This window comes from Canis lupus, chromosome 13, assembly GCF_048164855.1.
Source record: "Canis lupus baileyi chromosome 13, mCanLup2.hap1, whole genome shotgun sequence".
NCBI classification, from domain to species: Eukaryota; Metazoa; Chordata; class Mammalia; order Carnivora; family Canidae; genus Canis; species Canis lupus.
In genome coordinates, this window is record NC_132850.1 from 28400421 (window position 1) to 28426223 (window position 25803).

Sequence of the window (25803 nt, forward strand, 5' to 3'; positions counted from 1 at the left end):
GAATGAATAGATAAAATCTTCAAAAAAATAAAAATAAATAAAAATAAAAACATCTTGATATAACTATTTTTGCATGAGTTTGCCTTATTTTATCACTTTTCCTTTCATGTAATACTTTCTGATGATTCTCATTGGGCACCAGAAGGCTATTTTATTAAACTATTTTAATCTATTGATAGTTTAAGATAAACAAACTTGGATATATATGACTGGTAGCCTTTTTTGGTGGGGGGAGGGGTTTGCTTTTGTGTAATGATTCACAGTTAAAGTAGTCTCCCATTGCACTCCCATTGGACTCTCTTACTAATATATTTCAATCTAATGATAATTGAAAGATAAATTTGAGAGTAAATAAGTTTTGATGTAAAGAACTGTAGAGGGCAGAGATGCTAGAATCTAGAGCACAACCCTAATTACTACATGGTTATCATTTCTTTTATTCATAAAGCTAAGCTTAGAGGTACTTTGAAATTCAAGACTGTTAAATTTTGAAAGTTGAATTTTTACTAGAATTCAGTTTCCACTGGCCTCTCATGTATCTTTTTTTTTCTTTTCCTTATCCACTCAAGTAGAAATTAGAACTATTTATGTTCTTAAGCTCAATCAAATTAGATTATGTAATTGATTTAAATCAGAATAATAAAATAGAAATTAAAACTATATACCAATTTTATATAAACTTTATTTAGCAAGATGACTAATACATTAATAAATCTAACAACCTTGGTTACTGTCACTGTGACCTGGCCCCTCCTAGTCCACATCCTGAATCAGGATCTCAGACGTCACCTAGAGTGGAACTTGTGACATGTTAGTGGAAAAATGGAAACGACATTTTGATATTCACTTCTGGGGAGGAAACTGTTTTGCCAAAAACAATTCACTTTGTAATTTTTCATTTCAATTATCTGCAGCACAATGGCTAAAATGTGTTTTCTTCTCTTTTGTTCTGATTTTGTAAGGAAACACAAGATCAGTCTATATAGCCACCTGAACACTGTTGCCAAGACCATTCCTTATAAAGAGGATTATTTCTGCACAATAGAGAGTGCAAGCACGTTTCCTTTCCCTGTCAAAATTCTCTCTACCTTGGGATAGGAATACACCCCCCACTCTTCTTTTCCCAAATTAGATAGTATTAAAGTTCTAAAAAGAAGGCAAATCTTTAAATATCATGTGTTATGAGATAAAACATTTGAAATTTGCCTTGATAGCAATGTTTGTCTTTATATAAATGTTTTTAGACATAAAAACATCTTAGTATATATTCTCTATCAGTGTACTTCTCTTAAGAATTACTTTTCTCTTTACATGCCTACAAAGTGACTAACTTAACTCCACCATTTATAAGGATAACATACTGTTTAGCTCACTAAAACTTAAGGAAAAAAGAAAATGTAAAGACATCTGAACAAATAGATTTTTTTATATATAGTTTATTTTATAAGATAAAGTAATATAACAATGTTTTATATGCAAGATTTATATTCTTAATACACATTTACTAAAATGCTAACTTCTATGCACTTATAAGGCTTTTGATACTCAATTTAGGGAGATAGTGGAACAAATTAAATCCATTAGGCTGCATGTAGAATTCTAAAGTTTAGAAACACTTTGTCAATAGTATCTTTCAATTTGAAAATTTTTTTCTTTAAAAAAACACAAAGAAAAGCAATATGGGACTCTTTATAATTTTATTCTTTGTTCATTCAGTACATCTTGATTGAGTGCTGACTTTGTATTGGGCATACCTCTTTAGTACTAATGACACAGTAAGAAAAACGGAAAGAACTTCCTACCCCTGGGTGACTTAGGATAAGTGAGTATAACTAAAGAGAGAATAGCAATTGCTATAGAAATACATTGAATTTCCTTGTACATTGAACTTTTTCTCAAAGTGATGAAGTGTAATGTTCATTCTACTCCCCACCCATACTCCTTTTACCTATACATTGAATTGATCTTCTAAAATTGTTCGAAAGCAAATAAAAGATTTTTTCTGAAGATTCATTTTTTAGACACAAAAGAGGTAATATGCAGTTTATCATTCATAGAGTTCTTACTCTCTTCCCTATTTCTTTGTGACTATTCTATTTCAAATAAGTCAGTGCAGAATATATACTGCCCTCATAACCTATGAGCAAATGTAGAAGTCAGATATGTGTGGAATAGTTCTTATTTCTTCACTGGCCTGAAATATTAATGTAACTCCCCAAAAACAGTGCCAGAATAAACCTCTGTCATTGAACCATCGTTATTTTGCTGTACATGCAGTTCATTTACTTGCAGTGATTTGAATAGCTTGCTTGACAAGAATGGCAAAATCACAATCTTATGCTGTGACTCATTTTCGTACTTATTCTGATTAGAATTTCCCTGAGGGCAAATAACATGCCTTATTCATCACTTTAAAATAATCAAATAAAAATCAAACAATAGAATTACAATAGTAGTTAGCAATTCATATACATTAAGTTTGTTGTTGACTTATGTAATTTTGGGGAGATGAAAACAGAGTTGTGCTTTCAGGTAAACAGGAGAATTCCTTAGTTAACATATGACTTGAATATTGACAGTTCAAGAATATGAAAGCCAGAGCAGTGCATCTGAGATTTAGTCTAGGTATCAATTCCTAGAGAAATTGTTCCATGACCTCTCTTTTTTCAATGGGCATACTGCTCATACCCTCTCCTGCCCTGAGACTGTATCTCTTCTTTATTTTTCCATATTTCTTGTCATTACACTTAACACATGGTTTATAATTGTGAGTTGTAGTCCCAGACAGACAGTGAGCTCAGGACAGGAAGTATGTTTTATTCCTCTTTGCAGACTTCCTACCTAGTCTTAAATAGTTTGAGTTCGAGTGAATTCATATATTCCTATGCTTTAGAATGTTGTGTGGATGAACTGAATGAATCCATGAGTGAATGAGACCGTCATTTTGGCTGGGCATTCTTTCCTTCAGATAACCCAACTAACTCTCTGTTTTCAGTCTAGCTTCAACATGCCTTTTTTTTATTTTTTTTTCTGTCCTGATGGTAATAGATAAAATAAATCTGAAATACAGAGTAGTTAAGTTTATTGATTCAGAAGGTTACTTAGCAGAGTTAAATCTAAAATTCCAGATGAATTGAAAGAATGAGACAGGCAGCTGGTGGCTAAAAGTTTAGTCTTTTGTGTCAAAAAAAAAAACAAAAACAAAAAAAAACCACCCAGCTTAGAATATGGGTCGTCTTGTTGACAGAGGTAAGGTGCGTAATTTTTCAGAATCTGTGCTTTTGAGTAATGCCTGTTTTGTAGTACTGCTGTGAAATAATCTGTATGTAAAGAATAGTCCCATGCTTAGTATATATATAAATATATATATATATATTTATATTTATTTATTTATTCATGAGAGACACAGGGAGAGAGAGAGATGCAGAGACACAGGCAGAGGGAGAAGCAGGCTCCATGCAGGGAGCCCGACGTGGGACTCGATCCCGGGTCTCCAGGATCACACCCTGGTATATATTAAATACAATAATCTTACATATAAGTATTGGCATTATTGCTTTTAAGTAATAATAATAATTCAGACTAATAGGAAAGTCATAAGATGAAGGAAATACAAACAAAAAGCCTGGGTGTCCATATGACAGAGTGTAGTAACAAACAAACAATAACTCATGAAGTTATAGATCCTAGAAGGTAATTTCATGATGGGGTAAGTATATTCACAAAATGGCTGTAGCTTTTGTGAGTAAATATCCATGTGTGCTGGGGACAGACCTACTTTACATTTCTTGCCTCACTTATTAATAGCTCTCCATTTCACTCTCACAGTTGTCAGAATTTGGATGATGGATTGCACTGTTACAAAATGATGGCATACGTGCTTATGTGGAAAATTTTAGGGGGAACTTTCTGAAATATCTAATAAGCACCAGACAATGAAAATTTGCAAAACTATATGTAAAAGGGTCTCAGCTTCTATATACAAAAATCTAGGTTGTTCAACATTTCTAGTCTATCCACATGAGACCATCTTGAATGCAGATATTTTTTTAGAAATTCACGTCAGTGTTCTTTTACCACATACCTGATAAGAATGTAATTTGGGTGGGTAGAAGTGAAACATGCCAAATGACTCTCAAGGCTTGCATTTTTACTTTTTTTTCTTTCTATTTTACAAGCTTACTTCCACATTCAACTTATTTTAAAAAGCCTTATTTTTTTTTTTACCTTTATAATCTAAGATTCAGGAGTTGAAAATAGCGAGAAATGTTCATTTTCTTTCTTTCTCCCTTTCTATACAGAGTAACATCCTTTCCAGTAACAAATATTCAATAAAGGGAAAATACAGTTGTGATAGAATATTCTTGTTATTTACCAATCTTCTTTGTTAGCATCATGAAATAAAGCATCATGTTAGCATCATGTTACTTCAAGTGATTTCTACAAGTCTGTTCTCAGCCATTATCTAAAAACAGAAATAGAAAATAAGTTGCAGTTCTTCATAAATACAGCCATTTTTGCTATCAAAGATCTTCCTAATTAAGAAAGCAAATATGCAGGTTGCCTCTCTTAAATAGATCAGTTTTTGAAAACACATTCTTTCAAGGTATTATGTAGGACGTTTCTCATTGTGTTAAATCATTAGTGGTGAAAAAAGCAATATCAGATTATGGGAATGTACAAAAGAATTGCATTTTAAGCTATTATTCATGGAAATACAGATAGAGATTCAGATTACATTATTAGAAATCCAGTAATTTTCAGATAATTTTCACATTATCAGAAATTTGCAATTGAAAGAGCTGTGAGAAATTTGGCAAGTTAAACACAAATTTACAGTTATTATAATTCCAAGAAAATTTAAAATATTCAATAGTATTTCAAAAGATATTTTAATCAGTACTGATGGCTTCTTGGAGAAGGCAATGATTTTGAAGTATTGATGTGCTAACCCATTATCTGTAAGTACAATAAAATTATGCTGCAATGAACATTGACAGATTTTATTTTCTGGCCTTGTAGTATCCAATCTGTTTAAGCATTAAAACTCAGTGAATTTACAGGTAATGAGTAACTATTTTACTGTATTTTAGACTAATTTTAATATTCTGGAGATTCAGAACTTTCAAAGTTATAGCATCGTCACAGAAAAATACATTCTTTGTCTTGGTATTTGTTTAATAATAAATGTGTCAGAAAATATAACCTTTAAAGGTTTTAATAAGTTATATTTAAAGGTAGGTAGAATGTCCTATTTTACAAGCTATGTACTTTCTAGTTATCTGGCTTGGTTTAAAGTTTTGGATCTTTAATATCTCTCATACCACAGATTGGACTTATGTTTGTTGATCATTTTTTAAACAAACTGCAAACTTTCAGTTTATTCTATGTAAGCCTCTGCTACATAATCCTTCTGGGTGGACCAGCTCTCTATAAAGGTCTAGAAATATCCCAAATTCCAAACTAAAATTATCAAAAGATGAAGTCAAAGTGGAACACAGGTTCCCCATGTGCCTCTACTTCCTTCTCTAAATTTTTCATGGCATTGAGTATAAGTGCACACACATGGTGGGGATGAAGAAAGGTTGTTGTGATGTACAAACATGAGATATTAAGGGAACCCTCCCTCTCTTCCACATAACCAATCATCCAAGTAAATACAATTTAAGAAAAAAATAATTATATAACAATTTTCCAGCATATCCAATTATTTTATTGATGTTATAGTAGCTAACATTGATTTTGGATTACTGCAGATGTTTGAATTAATAGTTAAAATACATATCAAGGGCATCTGCTTGGCACAGTCAGTTGAGCGACCAAACTCTGGTTTGGCTTAGGTTGTGATCTCAGGGTTGTGAGATTGGGAGTTGGGGGGCAGGGGGAGGCTCTGCACTCAGTTCTGAGTCGGCTTTGATTCTTTCTACATCTTCCTCTGCCCCTCCTGCTTGTGCTCTCTCTCCCTAATAAATAAATAAAATCTTTAAAAAGAAGTACATATCTGTCAGTTTAGCTTTGTGATTATGTTATGAAAATTGTAACAGAAAATGTAGAAATTTATTATTTCTGTCACCATCTCAGGATTGGAGATCCTAGAATCTTAACAGCAATGTTTCTTTTTGTTTTGTTTTGTTTTTGTTTTTTTTTGTTGTTTTTTGTTTTTTTGCTGGTCACACAAAGCTGTTAAGCCTAACAGCCTTGCACAGACTTGATACACAGATGGTTAAAGGTATGGACAATTGGAGAGAACTGGTGATGAAATACATTTATTAATATATGAAAGCAGGCGGATCCTGTCTGAGGTGGGAGGAGGCTGGAGGGTACATGCAGAAAGGAACCTAAGGAGGGAAGCAAGGAAGGAAGAGGCCTAGGGAGGTAGGGAGAGAGAAAGAACGGCTACATTAGGGTAAAAAGATATTTCAGGGGTGAAAAGCTGAGTCTTGGGATGTGACTGCTCTCTCCCTCTTCTATCTCCTATACAAAATTTTCTCACAAACTCCTTGATGTTTTTAAAATGGACTTTCTTCAAAGGATAAAGAAAAATGCTGAGCCCTGTTCCAAAGTTGACAGAGACTAAAACCTATGGATATTCAGGAGATCTACTACATGATTTTGTGCCTATCTATGCATCTATCTATCATCTATCATGTATCTATCATCTATCTACCAGCTATCAGAGAAAGAGAGATTGAGAGGGAGAAACAAAAGGTAAATATTAAGTGACAGCCGTAAAATTTCTCAAATGAGAGCACCTGGGTGGCTTAGTCGGTTAAACATCTGACTATTTGTTTCAGTTCAGCCCATGATTTCAGGGTCCTGGGATCAAGCCCCCATGTCGGGCTCCTTGTCCAGTGCAGAGTCTGCCTGTCTGTCTTCCTTTGCTCCTCCCTCTACACATGCACTCTGTCTCTCTCTCTCTGGAATAAGTAAATAAGCTCTTTAAAATTTTTTTCTCAAAAAAATAAAATAAAATAAAATAAAATAAAATAAAATAAAATTTTTTTCTCAAATGAATACAAAACACATTTGTAAGCAAGGGATAATAGTTGATTTCCATATTTTGTTATAATCTACAGAAAGGGCATGATCCAATTTGAAACTGAAGTTAAAGAAAATGTTAGGCCATTATGTTATATTGTACCCTTTGGAATATTCATAGAAAAGGAAATAAGAGAAAAAAAATAAAATTAAAAAAAATACAGTAAAAGTCTGTGTCAGTTAAAGAACTGAAGCAATTAATGTGATAGTGATCATTCTCCAGTTTGGTTCCAGCTTTGGTCTTGTTTTCATTCTACTAAGATACCTATTCACCTAGATGATGTTTTCTCTACATGTTTTTCTCCCTGAACATCTTACACTTTTCCTTCATAGTGCTTAACACAGTCGTGATTAATATCTGTTGATGTCTTTTTCCTTCTTTGGACTGAAATTTCCATGAAAATGAACCTAATGTCAAAATAATGGACCTCTCATTCCAAATCTGTCCTTTTCTAATGTTCTGCATTGGAAAAAAGAAAAAAGTTACCACTAACTATCTAGGAGCAAAACCCAGAAACCTAAGTGTCAGCATTGACATCTTGCTCTCTCTCACCCTTTGTATATAATTTATCATGCAGTCTTACTGATTTTAATTCCTAAATATTCCTTAAGTCAAGATATTTCTTCCCACTTCATCACAGCCTCACTTTGAATTTGTTCTTTGACTTCTAACTGGTTTGTTTGCATCTGAGCTAGAATCCCCTGCACCCAATCAACTTCTACACCTTTTCAAAGTCACTTTTTATTTTATTTTATTTTTTTTATTGGAGTTCAATTTGCTAACATGTAGCATAACACCCAGTGCTCATCCCGCCAAGTACCTTTTCAAAATGCAACCCTTACTCTGTATCTTCTCTTCCTAAAATGAAGACTGGCTCCCAGTTCCTCCTTTAATCAGGTGTCACATCCTGTACTCTCTCAAGTTTGTACTACAGTTGCAAGAATGACTTTATTCCTTTATACATGATACGGCATCAGGACGCTAAACTGGTCCTTTATCAAAAGTGTTTTTCTTTCCGTGTTTCACCTTTTTATCTGCTCCTTACCCTTCAGATGTTGGCTCATATGGTACTTCCATAGGACAGACTTCACTGAATTTCCATTTTGGGTCATTCCCTCATTTTATTTATTTATTTATTTTTAAATTTTTTTAATTTATTTATGATAGTCACACAGAGAGAGAGAGAGAGAGAGAGAGGCAGAGACATAGGCAGAGGGAGAAGCAGGCTCCATGCACCGGGAGCCCGATGTGGGATTCGATCCCGGGTCTCCAGGATCATGCCCTGGGCCAAAGGCAGGCGCTAAACCGCTGCGCCACCCAGGGATCCCCAGTCCCTCATTTTAAAGGTTTCCTAGCATGGTATACTTTTTTTTTTTTTTTTTGCAACATTTGTTGGAGTTGAAATATCCCAATGGTTTGTGTGATTAGTTGATTAATGTCTGTTTACCCCAGTAGAGAAGAAAGGAAGGTATCAGTTTTTGTAGCTAGTGCAGTCCCTGGCTCAAAAAATATTTGTTGAATCAATAAATGCATAAACTCAGGTCTATATGTTTTATAGAGAAAGAAATGAAAATTTTCTTTTTAGCATTTGAATCCAAAGGTGAAACCATAGGGAAATAATGAATTGCTCAATATAAAATTCCAGAGTTTCTTGTGTAGGTAAAAATAGAAAAGTGACAGACATATAAAATAAGAGGTAACACTGGCTACCTGTGGCTTGAAGAGAATGCTAGTCATCCAGAATGGTTCCTGTTACATGCAGGTATGGAATTTTTTTTTTCCTTTCCAATTTGCTCATAATAGCTTCCATTAATACTTTATAACCTGACTGAGTCATGACATTTTCCCTAAATCCACCCCAAACTATGCAATCTCAATAGTGCCAACAATGTTTGAGTATAGCCTTCTACAAGAGTGTCTGTCTATGTTTGTGCATTAGGGTTACTATGGTTAGAAGATATTTCCTGAGAATGGTCTTTTACTGTAGCTATCAAAATCAGGTAAACAGCTGTTCCAGAGTTGATAAGGCTGAGAAAGTAGATAGCATGTAGATATTGTTGCCAATGGCTACTACAGTTTCAGGACATCTTGAATATTATATATTCATAGTTTCAAACAAAAGCACTTTTAGTAATATGAGACAGATCAATTTATAAGTTGTATGCTAGCAATCCTGTTATTGGAAGATATAACCAAAAAGTTATAATATTAAAATAAAATAAAACTTGTTCATATGAAAAGGAAGTTCAAAGAATAAAGGGGAGAGAGAATAGTATGGAATAGAGGAAGTGGAAAGATAGAGGAAAGGAAGCTAAAATTAGAGAGAGATAAGAAAAAGGAAAAGAAATTTTCATGTCATTAAGAGACTTCATGTCAAATTTTAAAAATAAATATATGATCACATCCCATCAGTGTAACAATAAAATTATATTGCCAAGTACTATAATTATGTCTTGATTAAATCAGTCCTACTCTTCTCTCAAGTACAAAATTAATGACAAAGTTCTAGTTTCTTAAGGATCAAATGGTTGAAAGATTTGTAAGAGCTTCACAGAATATATAACAGTATATTGCAAATATGCAACTTAGAAAAAGTTAGAAAAAATTCAACCTTTTTTATTATTGAAGTTTATAATCTTAACTCAGACCCAGGTTTAAAAAATCAAATATTTCTTATAATAGAGCTAAATAAATCTCATATGTTTCCTTAAGTGCAGTCATAAGATACATGTATGCATGTACTAATTAAATTTCTTGCACTTTAAAAAAAAAGATTTTATTTATTTTTTCATAAGAGAGGCAGAGACAGGAGAAGCAGGCATCACACAAGGAGCCCGATTCAAGACTCCATCCCGGGACCAGGATCACACCCTGATCCAAAGGCCGACGCTCAACCACTGAGCCACCCAGTCTTCCCAAATCTCTTGCACTTTGAATGCATTTAAAATTCCAAGTTTTGTCTTGTTTTGTTTTTGCCTTGAGACACTTAATGTTCAGGAATCACTTAAGACATTATAAGAAAATTACATATACTGTTATGGATGGAATTGTGTTCCCCCCCAAATTTATATGTTGAAGCCATATACCCCGATGTGACTGCAATTGGAGATAGGGCCTTTAAAGAGGTAATTACAGTTAAATGAAGTCATAAGGGTTTGACACTAATCCTATAGAAATGGTATGGTATCTGTACAAGAAGAAGAGATTCCAGGATCTCTCTCTCTCTCTCTCCTAACACATACTTGCACAAAGAAAAGACCATGTGAGGACACAGAGAGAAGACAGCTGTCCTCAAGCCAAGAGGAGAAGTATCACCAGAAACCGACCTTCTGTCACTTTGATCTTAGACTTCCAGCCTCCAGATTGTGAGAACATTAATTTCTGTTGTTTAAGCCACTCCATTTGAAGTACATTGTTATGGTGGCCCTCTCTAACATGTACACCATCATATTTTATTTCATACATTCACTTGAACTACAGCCTTTATATCTATCAGATTTAGCACAGATACACATACTTAACTAAGATAAATAAATAAAAATTTACAAATATAGCGTGATCTAAAATAAAACCTATACTGAAGGTATGTAACATTTTTTAAATTAAAAATTTTAGCTTCTTGGTGAATTTCTGGTTCTTCTCACTTTGGAAGTATTTTCTATACATTACTTTTAAGTCTATCTGTGAACAACATATGAATGTTTTCCCTCATTGTCATTTTTGGCAGTATCCTTCCAAAAGTGACAGGGCAGAATAACAAAGAGCCAGAGAATTAAGATTTATTAAGTATCTTCTCTGATATCAGCTATAGCAACTTCTTTCTAGATATTACTCAGCCATTAGAAATGACAAATACCCACCATTTGCTTCAACGTGGATGGAACTGGAGGGTATTATGCTGAGTGAAATAAGTCAATCGGAGAAGGACAAACATTATATGGTCTCATTAATTTGGGGAATATAAATAATAGTGAAAGGGAATAGAAGGGAAGGGAGAAGAAATGGGAAATATCAGAAAGGGAGACAGAATATGAAGACTCCTAACTCTGGGAAATGAACTAGGGGTGGTGGAAGGGGAGGAGGATGGGGGGTGGGGGTGACTGGGTGGCAGGCACTGAGGGGGGCACTTGACAGGATGAGCACTGGGTGTTATTCTGTATGTTGGCAAATTGAACACCAATAAAAAATTTATTGTTAAAAAAATTAATTGGATATAAAATAAATTTTTCAAAAACCAAAAAGAAATAGATATGCCTCCTCCTGAGGCAAGGGAAGCAAAAGGAAAAATAAACTATTGGAACTACATCAGAATTAAAAACTACTGCACAAGGAAGGAAACAGTCAACAAAACTAAAAGGCAACCTGTGGAATGGGAAAAGATATTTGCAAATGACATAATTGATAAAAAGTTAGTACCAAAATATATAAAGACCTTATAAAACTCAACACCAAAAAAAAAAAAAAAGAAGAATCTAATTAAACATGGGTAGAAGACAAGGATAGACATTTTTCCAAAGAAGACATATAGATGGCAACAGACTCATAAAAAAGATGCTCAACAGCACTGATCATCAGGGAAATGCAAATCAAAACCAGAATGAGACATCACCGTGCACTGTCAGAATGGCTAAAATGAACAACACAAGAAACAATAGGTGTTGGTGAAGACGTGGAGAAAGGAGAACCTTCTTGCACTGGTGGTAGGAATGCAGCCCCTGTGGAAAATAGTATGGAGGTTCCTCAAAAAAAAAAAAAAATAGAAATAGAACTAACCCATGATCTAGCAGTTACGCTACTAGGTATTTACCCAAAGAGTACAAATATACTAATTCAAAGGGATATGTGCACCTCAATTTTATAGCAGTATTATCTACAATAGCTATATTATGGAAATAGCCCAAATGTCCACTGATTGATGAATGAATAAAGAAATGGTGTGTGTGTGTGTGTGTGTGAGAGAGAGAGAGAAAGAGAGAGAGAGAGAGAAATAAGAGAAAGACCATAGCATGTGATTTTGCTCACATATGGAATTTAAGAAACAGGACAAACTAGCAAAGGAAATAAAAGTGAAAGGAAAAAATAGACTCTTGACTATAGAGAAGAAACTGATGGTTTCCAGAGGTGAGATAGAGGTGGATAGGGGAAATAGGTGATGGGGATGAAGGAGTGCACTTGTGATGAGCACCAACTGTTGGATTGAAATATTGAATCACTATGTAGTACACCTAAAACTAATATTATACTGTATGTCAGCTACCTGGAATTTAAATTAAAACTTTAAAAATATTTCTTAATTATCTACTATAATAGATGAAGATTTTCCTTACAAATAAAAAATGAATTATGTATTAGGGAAATTATTACTGTATTTTGTTCATTGGCAAGGAAAACTGTATATCTTTCTAGTATCTACTATACTTAGCAATCCCAAACTAACTTAATGAATGTTTGTTGATGATGGTGATAATACAAGGACTCTAATTCTACATACCCCTTTTAGTCCTTACAACAGGTGTTGAGTAAAGTAAATATGCAATAAATATTTTAACTAATTGAAAATCCTAATTAAAATAAAAATCAGTATAGTTGATGCAGGTATACTTGTCAGAAGTTATTTCAGACTCACATTTTTTTTATCAGACTTGCTAAAAGGAGCCTTTTAAAAACATAATAATGATACTCTCTCCAAAATAATATTTTTAGTTAACAGGGAAGTGGTTTAGATTGAAATAAATATTACCATATCTACCAAGATTCTTCTTATCAATCAAAAAGGCAGCTCTTTTAAAGTTTTATTTCTGTGTATTTGCATGTTTTATTTCAATTGTTATTTCTCCAAACGCTTTTCCTGATCTATCATACTCTTATTCTCCTACTTTATAGCCCAATGTGATATTACTTTTTAATAATACTTTATGCGGTCATATTTAATTTATTGTTGTAAATATTTGTTCATTACGATATCAGTTATAGAATTCTTTAGCGTTGATATCGTCTCTGTTTAGTGTGTATATATGTATGTATATGTGTGTATCTCTATATCTACATATTTACATCTATATCCATATTTGTATGTGTATATACAGAGATTTGCTTCTGATTAATATCCAAAGACTTTGACAAAACGGAAAGTTTTAATTGCTTACATCCAGCCAAGAACATCTTTCAATAATATGGATCATTGGTATCAGAACTTGAGAGGTTGAAGGACAGATCATATTGAGAAGACCAGGTCTTGAGAGGCTTAACAATAAATGGCAGTTGAAATAATGCATATGGATGAGACCACCTAGAAAGGAAGAATAATACAAGAAAAAGCCATGAAGCATAGTTGTACAAACATGACCGCTGAAATAAAAAAATCTGCCTTCATAACCTCTTTATTACCTACTAGCTATGTAAAATTAGTGAAGGTTAGTTTGGTCCTTGTCTTAGGATTTTTGCAAGGATTAAATGTAATAATAAAATGTAAAACATTTAGAGGAGTGGCTAAGAGAAAACAGTGTGTATTGACTCATAGACTTCAAGGAACAAAAGGCTAGCACTAATTCTTTAGGGACTTCCAAAAGATGGAAAAGGATGGCCAGAGAAGTCACAGATAAAAGCAAAATAGGTAATGCTATGAAAGACAAATGAGAGTATCTCAAGAGGGGAAGTCTCTTAGGCCTTCAACTTCTCTTCAAGATTAACCCTCAAACCTCAAAGAAACTAAATCCAGATGTAATAAATGATTTAAAAATGCCTTCAAGATATTGGACATTCATTATTAAAGATGGTAATTCCTGTGAAAATGGGAAGCAAATGAGATGAGCCCTATGATTACCACACCCCACCCCTTCCCCGCCCTTGCTCCCTACAGATAGATTCCTGGATGGTGCAGGGAGGGGGAAATCAGGTGGATACAACAGATAGCCTGAGTTGAGGAGTCAGAACTGAATCTGAAAAGAATAAAGTGGCTTGAATTCACAGGGCAGAGTACCAGAAAGAAGAGAGCTGTTCACAGAGAACCCTGAAGATCTGTAGAGGCCCTCCTTGGGTGCTTCAGAGTTATTATTGATAGGCCTCCTGAGTGGAAAACTGGTACAGCTGGGGGTGATTCATCTGAAATGATTAGAGGGAACATTATCTGATGCTTACACTGGATGGAAAATAATTCCTTTTATCATCAGCCAGACTGGGAAATCTCATAATTCATGGAACATTACAAAGAGTACTTAGAAAGTTCTTGCCTGAGTGGTGGGAATATTTAGCCCAAAACTCTAGTCCTGTCTAACATTATCTGAAAAGCAAAACTAAAAATAACTGTTTCCAACTGATTTAACTTTATCCCAGAACAAATCTCAGTAATTTTTATCGGGTAACAAAAATACTTAGCTTCCAAAAAGGTAAAATTCACAATGTTTGGCATTGATGAGATGTGCAAAGAGGCCGGAAAATGTAACCAGAAAAGAGAAAAGTCAATCAGCCAAAGTGGACACAGGACTAACACAAATGTCATAATTGGAAGACAATGATATTAAAACAATTACATTCCAAATGTTTCAAAAAGCTAGAGCATTTGAAATGTTAAACAGAAATATGGAAGATGCAAAAATACACTCACATCAGACCTCAGGATAAAACTCGACAGTCTGAGATGAAAAAATACACTGAATAGGGAAAAGGGTAAATGAGATGTTGAAGAAAAGATTAGGGAATTTGGAAACTAGCAATTGAAAGTAGATAATTGGAACGGAACAAAATACTTGAAAAGATAATATCTCAGCAAGTTGTGGGGCAACTTAAAGTGGTCTGATACATATGCAATTGAAGTCCATGTAGAATGGGAGAAAGAGGGACAGAAAAAATATTTGAAGAAATAATGGCTCCAACTGTTGCAAATTTGATAAAAACTATAAAAACTATAAATCTACATATCTAAGAAGTTCAATGAAACTCAAGCACAAGAAACGTGAAGAAAACTGCAAGGCACATCAGAGGCAATTTACTCAAGGCCAGTGACAGAAAGATTGAAGAACAACCAGAAGTAGAGAAAAAAGACATCCTAAAGAGGTACAAAGATAAGGGAATGATAAAAGCAAAAAGACAATAAAGCATCATCTTGAAGGTACTGAAATAAAAAACGAAAGCAAGTTAACTATCAACTGAGAATTCTTTTTTTTTTTTCAACTGAGAATTCTATCAGAGAAAAGATCTTTCAAATATGAAGGGAAAAGGTAAACATTTAAAGATAGACAAGAGGTGAAAGAATGCATCGGCAGTAGACCTAAGAAATATTAGCAGGAGTTTTGTAGACAGAAGGAGAAAGGTAACACGTGGAGATATGAATCTTCAGAAAGCAATGATGAGTACCAGAGGTGGTAACTATGTATAACACATTTTTCATACTACAAACCTTTTTAACATGTTGTTGATTTTTAAAAGATTTTATTTATTCATGAGAGACACAGAGAGAAAGAGACAGAGACACAGGCAGAGGTAGAAGCAGGCTCCATGCAGGAAGCCCGATGGATATGGAACTCGATCCCAGGACTTGGGGATCACGCTCTGAGCCAAAGGCAGATGCTCAACTGCAGAGCCACCCAGGCGTCCCTAGTGTTGATCATTTAAAGAATAACAATGTAGTGTAAGGGTTTGTTACATATGGAAAAGTAATCATATGAAACAAAGGTCAGGAGAACAGACATGGAAAAATGTTTTTATGCTCTTATGTGTGAAATGATATGCACCTACACTTAAATGTTGACTGGCTGGTTGCTGGACATACAGTAATGAGTAAGATCGACAAAATCCCTTCTCCCAGGGAGTTTGGACACATATTTACTTGTACCAACCTTAAAAACTAAATTCTCAGAACTAAAAGATGATTAGCATGATAAGAAGAAGAAAAACTGACACTGTAACAAGTGATATGGGCAAAAATGAATCTAATTTTTTATAAACGAAAAGTATTTCCTATTCTTATTATGAGTTTTATCTGTTAGAGTGGCCATCATCAAAAAGACAAGAGATAAATGGTGGCATGGTTGTGGAGGAAAGGGAACCAATGTACATTGTTAGTGGAAATGTCAATTGGTGTGGCCACTATGGGAAAACGGTATAGAGGCTCCTCAAAACATTAAAAATAAAATATTGTTCAGAAATTCCACTTCTAGCTATATATCGAAAGAAAATGAAAGCACTACCCCCAAAGAGTTCTTCATACTCTCATATTCATTGCAGCACTATTTATAGTAGCCACAATGTCGAAAAAAATCTAAGTGTTCAACAATGGGTGAATTGGTAAAATGTGATTTATATATAATGGAACACCATTCAGCCATAAAAAAAGATATCCTGCCATTTAGGACAACATGGATGGATCCTGAGAGCTCTATATCAAGTGAAAAAGTCAAACACAAATACTGTATGATCTCACTTATATGTAGAATCTAAAACAAAATTTCATAGAAACTCATAGAGAACGCAGAAACAGAGATCATAGAAACTTATAAAAACAGAGATCAGATTTGTGGTTGCCAAATGCAGGGCAGGAGGCCAGGGGAATTGGATGAGAGTGGTCAAAAGGTACAAACTTCAAGATATAAGATAGATGAATTCTAGGTATGTAATGTATAGCATACTGACTGTAGTTAATAATGCTGCATTATATATTTGAAATTTGCTAAGAGAATAAATCTTTAAAGTTTCGTCACAAAGAAATTTGTAACTATGTGACGTGATAATTATTAACTAAACTTATAGTGGTGATCATTTTCCAATATTTGTATGTATCAAATCATGATCTTATATTCCTTAAATTTATACAATGTTATATGTCAGTTACATCTCAGTAAAACTTTGAAAAAAGTATGGCTTTTTAAAAATCAAGATTTTGCATCTATGCAGTGGATAACTAAATTAAAAATACATTTGTTCTGTCTACATCAGGTCTTTCACTCCCTGCCTGAATACAGTAATGAGTACTTAAGGAAATGAGTAATGATTTGGGAACTATAATCCATACTTATTTTTAGGATAATATGGTCTCTAGCTTTCAAATATTGAAAGAACATTTTAGTGATCACTACATGTAGATATCCTGCCCAGTTTCAAGCTGTTAGGGTTGCAAGACTCTATTTTCCTTGTTTATTCAGATAGTCAGTAGGACACCTGGATTTGATGTTCCTTAGTAACGGTTCAATTTAATAAATAAATTCAATTTACTCCCCTTTTCAGAGAAAGGAATCAATTTTTATTGTATAGTCATACACAAGTGCCATGAAGACAGCAATGCATTTAACTTTCAGAAATAGTAAACCGTAAATAGAACAAGTGTGGGTTTTTTTATATTTCCTGTATTGATGTTTTAAAATCTCATACAAGCAATACTTATAAAAGGTGAATTTAGTTAGATATGTCCCTGAAATGTATATGACCAGGAAGTTCATTGAGTTATTCAAAAAAGTTTGCATTTTTGGTACAAGTCACTAACTTATAACAGTCACTATCTTTGCTTGTGCCGTGCAGGATACAAAGGCAACAGATAGAAAGATAAGTGATATTCTTATCTTTAGCAAACTCATCATCTGGTAGGTTTGTCGAAAAGTCTCCACAGTAAACTATAACAAAAGGTCAGAAGGAAATAATGACAATAAAAGAGACCTAATCAATAATTTAGAAAAGCCATTGTGTACCAGTGGATTCAAAGATGATTTCATACTGCAGGTGGTATTTGCACTGGGCTACAATAGGTTAACCATAAACAGGCAGAAATCATGAAGAACATTAAGGCTGGGAGAGAAAATGGTCAAATTTAGGTAAGTGATTTGAGGAAGAGTATTTAGATTCTATTTAGGTGGGATATGAATGGTTTAAAAATATTTAAACATATCTACAACATCATCATGGATTATGAAAGGCAAACATTATCTTTAGGGTACATGAGATAGAGTTACAAACAATCCCTTAAAAAAATAAATGCTAACAATAGGACTTGGATCAGTTCGAAACCCTCTCAGATTACTTGACTGCTCAAGCCTGACTTCCTCTATCTAATCCACATGCTGATGGGTTTTGAGACAGCGAGATCCAGCGTTAAAACACCAGCGAGGGGCACCTGGGTGGCTCAGTGGTTGAGTGTCTGCCTTCGGCTCAGGTGGTGATCCCAGTGATCCCGGGGTCCTGAGATGGAGTCCCCACAGGGAGCCTGCTTCTCCCTCTGCCTGTGTCTCTGCCTCTCTGCATGTGTCTGTCATGAATAAATAAATAAAATCTTAAAAAAAAAAAAAAAGACAAACACCTGCAAAACTGGAAGCTGTTCATTAGAGAGAAGTAGACATCTTTCCCCACAATCTCTTATTCTATGAATAAATGACTTGGGAAACATGAATTTAAATAAGACCTCAGTCTCTAAAAATGTATCTCAGGGAAGTATTTCTCTAACGTCCTATTTTCTAAAAAAGAGATTCCTATCACCTGCTATCAAATCTGTCGTGGAAATCTCCACCAATGGCTAGCTCTAAATGGAGTGATCAAACTTAAAAGTTAATAAGAGCATGTTTCTTTAACAACTATTTCCCTTTAAATTTTGTACCACTCTCCTATCAGCTGATAACACTTCTCATCTTTTATTATAAAAATGATCAAACAGGCATTTCTTTCTTTTTCCATCAGTACATCTATGAACTTATTTGTACCTGACTCAATCTTGTTCAAATTCCTATCTCTTGGAAGTGTCACTGCTGGTAGCAAAGGCTAATATCCCCATTTGTGGCATGGATCCCATTGCCTCTCACCCTGTCAAGAACTGTTTTTCATTGTTACATTCATTTTGTCTTAAGTCTTTAAGCTATCTTTCTCTAATCGATTATTCTGATTAATTTTCAACCAATCTCAAATATCTCCTATTAAAATACATTTCTCTTACCCTACAACACCCTCCAGAAACTGTACCATTTCTCTGCTCCCTTGAATTTCTAAACTCCTTAAAAACCAAGGATCTAAAAACTATATGACAAATTTATTTCCTACTTGCCTATCACTCTTCAGTCCTCAATCCAGCCTCTGACTCGATCTCCATATTGTCAAACACAATGAACACTTTGATCGGTACTCATCATGGTTGTTTACTCCTGCCTGTAGATACTTCCTTTCTCATGTATTCAGGACATGCATCTGCTTTCCCCAATCCTTTCCCAAAGCCAAGCTTCTTTTTTTTTTCTTTCTGGCTACACCTTCCTAGACTCCTTCAATAACTCCTTTTGTCAATATATTTCTGCTCAGGACCAGGGACAAGTGAATAGTATGTAGTTCTGCTATCATAATTGCTCCGCTAATAGCCAGAGTGCTAAAATGCCTACATTTTAATGAGGATACATGATTGTGTCTACTTACCTGTTTAGGGAAAGCTATAGTTCATAGCACCTGAAGCCAGATGAATTATTTAGTTGCAGGGCATATTTTCTCAAATGCAGGGATTATTAATTCATTTTTTTCATTCAGTACATATTATTTAGCACCTGCCATGTGTCAGCATTATTATAGATCCCGTTGCTTCGGTGTTTCTTATTACCAGAAGGACTCCTCTCTATTTTTGGTAGGGAATGTTATGGGGGCTGATCTTGAAGGTCCAAACAGTATTTTTCATTCTAAAGAGTAGGTTTTTTTTTTTTTTTTAATAAAATCAAGTATCCCCATGGATGCTGAGGATAAAACAGTAAACAAGATTGACAAGGTCCTTGCCTTCATGGAACATGAGAAGGTAAAGGTGGAGTGAAGGGATTGAGTATGTTACATAAAATTAACAGCATTATCCATGTCGGTTGAAGATTGGATTTTCATCAATTCATACAGACTCAGAACTTAAGATACTGTATTGTTTTCACCTAGAAATATATGCAAAAACCAGATCTACCTGATACTGCTATGTCTGGATACCTCAAGAAATTCTTGTATTCAAAACTGAGGGGAGGGGGGACCCTTCTTCATTTTAAAATCTACTCTATTAGGCAGACTTGAAAAGAATAGAACCTGATGGTTGAAGGTAAGTATCAATGGGATTTTATTTAAAAACTACTATTTGGAATGAAAAATACAGTTCAGCCTTGAAGATCAGCCCCAACACATTTCATGCCAAAAATAGAGACAAGCCATCCTGATAATAAGAAACTTAGAAACAATTTGTGTCAAATAAATGCCAGGACCCCAACTACAGAGTTTCTGTTTAAGCAGGTGCTATGAGAATGTATAAGGAGTGTGACTTTGCCTTGTTTCTCAGCGCTATGGAGTGCCCTGGCCCCATGTCCATCTGGGCTTGTGGCATACATAGGAATGACATGATTTGTTGCAAATCAAAGGATGCCACTAATTTTTTTAAAAGATTTATTTATTAATTTGAGTGGGGGGCAGGAGTGGGAGGTCCAGAAGGAGAGGGAGAGATAATCTCCAGCAGACGCCGTGCTGAGGCAGAGCCTCTTGGGAGGGCTTGAGCCAAGGGACCCTTAGATCGTGACCTGAGCCAAAACAGTCAGAGGCTCAATTGACTCCACCACCCATGTATGCCAGCCACTAATTTTAATAAGCTAAAATATCAGCACAAAATTAAAAGCTTTTCTTAGTGTGAACCTAGCTGCATCTCTTAACCTTTCTTTGCTTCTCTTTTTTCATTGATAATAACTAATAATATCCATTCTAACTCATCAGGTTATCTTGAGAGAATTATAGGATAAGCATTAAACTTATGAGTTCTTATTAAGTAATGGAATATATTATGATACAGAATTATGACCATTTTTATTATAACCATATTAATAATATTGCATGCCTTCCAGGTTGTATTTACTCAACAGATTTAATTTTTTCTTTTTAATTATGCTTTATTTTTGTTTTTCACATATACTTGGAAACTGCCTTAAATTCATTGTTATAAGACATCTTGAATGTTGAACACTTAACTCGATGTGAATAGCTAACATGAGCATGCACGTGTTGTGGAAAGTAAAAGTTCATTCTATACACCTATTTGATTGAGATTTTGACTACAAGTTGGCATGATAGCCATATTAGGTAGCCCTAGTTTAAATAGTGCTGGATCTCTTTAAAAGATATTTTTGTGAATCCAACAAATAGCAATTACTGAGGGAGCACACCAACAGTGATAAATACTCCAGTTTCAGCCTGTCAAAAGCTAACTGAAGACTGAAAGGAAACGCATGATAGGAAACATCTGTTGCCTTTTCAGGCCTGCTGAGAGATGATGAGGATACACCTTTTGACAATAAATAAATAAATAAATCACAAAATAAAATTCTAAAAGTCGAGTTTTTTTTTTCTTTTTACATTGTTGAACTAAGAGAGGCTCTGTAGCTTAAAATATGAGACAGATATTTCCCAATGGTTAGAACACATTTTAAAAAGCTTTGAATAATTTTCATCTCCACTGTCATAGTAAAAGACATTAATGAGAAACTGAAGATATAACATTACTTTAAAGGCAAAAATTTAAAAAAATTGCCAATGCATATCTATGAGGCATAAGATTCTAGCCCAGTATCTGGTGACTTCTTTATCTGTAGTGTTAGGAAACCAGTTATTTTTAGGTATTTAATATTAAAACAAGATAATATGTAATTGGTCTATATTCAAATTAAGAAAAATGATAACTGTGAACTAGTTCCTTTCTCCCCAAACCAAGTAAAGGTGCTGGTGGTTTTCCACACCACCAGTTGTCTTTTGTACCATCACTGCCTTTCTGAGTAGCCAGCCTTTCTGTTTGGTGGGAGGTGCAGGGGGAGGGCTTTAAGATCAATAGAAGAGGTGGAAGGCACATCAGTGTTTCACAAGGTAGGATTGGACATTGACATCATTCCTGCTTAGCTGATTAGCTGGCTGTACGTGGCACTTAGAAACACAAGAATTCTTATGTTCTGGCCTGGGATGATGTGCTATACTCACTGGAGGTGTTAGGATGGTCCCCTGAGGTGACTCAGTTTACACAGGCGCTCCCTGGCATGCCTTATGTGGACAGTTGATAGTTTCATTGCTGACTATTAGGATTTTCAGGTGTGGTCCCCTCACCACAAAATCCTCTCCTTGGTCTCATTTCTCCTTTTCTCTCTTTGCCTCAGTCTGGGCAGCCCTCTGGTTGGGTGACTTGGCCCTTTTGTTAATTGCTTTTATAATGTGTTGTATTTGGAATAATATTCGTGCTTTGCTCCCATCAAGGCTTAGTCTTTTGAGCTCCAAAATACCCAGCTCTTGCAAAGGAGACATTTACTTTCAAGGTTATTGTCTCTGTTGTAAGTTTTAAAAGACTATTTTGGCACCCAAGCTAGATTTCAAATACTATTTTTTCGAGCACCATGTAGGAATTATACATAATCTAACTTGGAAGTTAAGTTTTAATAGGGGGAGGGACTCATGATATAAAATAAATCATGATAATAAAAGAAATAGAGGGATAAAAGTGTTAATATGTCAAAAATATTCTCCCACTACACATACTGGTACACTTCAGAAAACAAAATAGCAAAAACGAAAACAGAAAACCTGAGTAGCAAAAAACAAACAGAAAACTTGAGTAGCAATAATACAGTGAATCAGCGGTTGCTATCACTACCATTCTAATTGTTGATTTTTTAATAGTATTTAGTTATTATTTCACTCCCTTTTAAGTATATGCTCCAGTAAACTTCAATGTAAGTTAAACACAAGGTGAAAAAATTAATTTTGAAGTGGGGTTATTCAAAATAGGAACAATCTATACTATTTCTCATGTTTAAATAATGAAATAGACTTATTTTTTAAAGATGTATTTTTAACACACACACACAGCATAGGGAGAGGGGCAGAGGGAGAGGGAAAGAGAGTCTTAAGCAGACTCCACGCTGAGCACCAGCCTGGCATAGGGCTCAGTCTCAGGACCCTGAGATCATGGCCCCAGCCAAAACCAAGAGTCAGACATTTAACCCACTGCACCACCCAGGTGCCCGAGTAGACTTATTTTTTAATTGTCTAAGTAATTCTTGGTAACCCAATTTTTGCCAGCTTTGATTGGTTATATACAGGGCAGATATCAGAATATTAAGACTGTAAATGGACACACACAGACCAAAGGATGATTGCTTTAATGTGGAAGTGGGTTCCTGGGGGCTCCTGGTGTGCTTGCTAAGTGTTACCTCTAGTTGCTGGATTGAGAAAAGTCTGGGGATTCTATAAAAGCATAACCTGAAGCAGGGTAGTGGAAGCAGTAGAAAGTAAACTCTGTGGGTTTGGCCCAGCAGCTGTTTATTAATAGGCCATGCGAATGCCTCCTGGATGACCAAAGGACCATCAGTCTTGGTTATCACCCTGTAACACTATGAACTTGCTTCTCAGCCTCAGATGTTAGCACTGTTAGCGGTCTTTAGTTTTTTCTAAAATCAGATATATCAGGTTCAATTCCAACTCTTGGGCTAGGCAGGAAGTTAATCTCAGAATCCGTGTGTAGGGGAAATGTGCTTACACTGTCCCACCATTTCTCCCCTGCTTCTCTACCACCCCGCCTCTCCCTAGAGTTTATAAGATTGTTGTTCCACGGATGGAGCTAATCCTATCCAGAGATCCCACCGCTTTGGGACGAGTAGCGCTGAGATGGGGTTTTGATTCCTCCACTCTCTCCCTCTTGTAGATTCTAGTTCACAGGGCAGAGTACATTCCCATTCTTCATCTCAAAGCCCAGCCACTTCCCTAACCTTCTCGTGGCATCCAGCTTTACTCCTCCAGCAGTGGGCCTGTAACAAATTAGGATTGCTACTTACTAGGAAAAAGATTTGGTATTACCTGGCATTTGGATTTTTGAAGGACTTAATACTGATGGATGGGGGGAAAGGAGATTCTATGAGTTTGTGGAAAGGAAAAACAAAACACATGAAAAATGGTATTTTTTTTGTCCTCATAATTCCCCCGAGTATATAATAACTCACCCCAGTCACTAAATTCTTAATCCTGGAGATCAAGGATTGTTTTATTTGCATATACTCATAAAGCATTCCCTCAGACAGGAGGCATCCAGTAAATATTTGCTGAATTAATTAGAGAAGCAATTGTATCCTCTAACTCCTGACTGGTTTATTTCTTCGCATTTGTGAGCATTTATTTTCATTTGAATCAGTTGTTAATTTTTTAAAGTTTTTTTTTTAATTTTTATTTATTTATGATAGTCACAGAGAGAGAGAGAGAGAGGCAGAGACACAGTCAGAGGGAGAAGCAGGCTCCATGCACCGGGAGCCCGACGTGGGATTCGATCCTGGGTCTCCAGGATCGCGCCCTGGGCCAAAGGCAGGTGCTAAACCGCTGCGCCACCCAGGGATCCCTCAGTTGTTAATTTTTAAAAGCAATCATAAAAGTTGTTGCTTTGAAGGTTTGTTTGATAAAAGGGAGTTCGTAATTCTAAAACATTAGCATTAATATTAAACCTTTTGTGAAAGGCCCTTGTTTACCTAACCTCTGAACTGAGTTTAAATGACTTAATCAGTTTCTTACATTTAAAAATAATTCCAAAAACAATGTGTAAACAGGCACAATTACACTTCTAGTATAATTAGGTAATAATAAAATGAATAACAAGTTACTCTCACGTGATTAATTTGCCGCCTTTTCCCCCTTGATTGTCCTTGTTATGTACCAAAATGAAAACTAAGCAAGGAAGACTGAAATTTAAAAGGCGAGTAATTAGGACGTGCTTGGGTGGTACAGTAGGTTAAATGTGGTAAGTCTGACCTGAGGGTCATGAGCTCGAGACCTACATGGGGGTCCACACTGAGCTTGGCGTCTACTTGAGATTTTTCCCTCTCTTTCTCTGCCCCTCCAGCTTGTGTGCTTGCGCTCTCTCAAATAAATAAATATTTTTTTAAAAAGGCAAATAATTAGTTCAATTCACTCAAGCATTATATGTTCTACCATTAACTTGTAATATGTGTTTTATGTGTCATCATTCATTTGATGAAGTAATTGAGGAAATTTTAAAGATATTATTTATTTATTTGAGAAAGAGAGAGCATGAGCAGGGGGAGAGGGAGAAGCAGACTCCTCACTGAGTAGGAGCCTGACACTGGGCTCGATCCCAGGATCCCTGGATCATGACCTGAGTCAAAGGTAGCCACTTAACTAATTGAGCCACCCAGGCACCCTGAAGTAATTGAGGTTTTTTAAAGTAAACTCTACACCCCATGTGATATATGAACTCATGACCCCTAAGATCAAGAGTCACATGCTGTACTGACGGAGCCAGTTAGGTACCCTTTGAGTTTTTATTGTAATGCCCATCCCCTTCCCATGTTTGATAGAGCCTAAATTGGGTTATGGTATTTATAATCAGAGCCTTGACTAATACAAAAGGAATAGCAAAGAGGGTTTTCTAGGTACAGAAATGGATTTTGAGTTTTCTTTAACGAAGATTAAAGGAAAGAGACTGAGGGAAACTCTAGGTGTTTGAGAGGTTTGTGGGAATTCTCTAGGAAGTGCAAAGTGACAGTAGGCTGAGATTAGAAAAGGCAAATCTATTCAGAGAAAATTGAGAAAGAGCCTGGAATGTGTTAGACCAGTACTGTTCTGTAGACATAGAATTCAAACCAACTAAAAATTTTTAAACATTTCTGTAGTGACATTAAAAAAAAGTAAAAAAGAAGTGAACTCAATTTTAATGATCTTTAACCAATATGTCCAAAATAGCATCATTTCTCTATGTACTCAATATAAAATTATTTATAAGATATTTTCTATTTTTTTCATACTAGGTTTTTGAA

At 35.1% G+C, this 25803-nt stretch overlaps 1 long non-coding RNA gene across 1 annotated transcript in view; it reads left to right on the forward strand.

Annotated features, from left to right (window-relative positions):
- LOC140602823 (uncharacterized) overlaps positions 1-25803 on the forward strand; it is a 290185-nt gene that overhangs the window by 167662 nt on the left and 96720 nt on the right. The gene's annotated exons all lie outside the window — the stretch shown is intronic.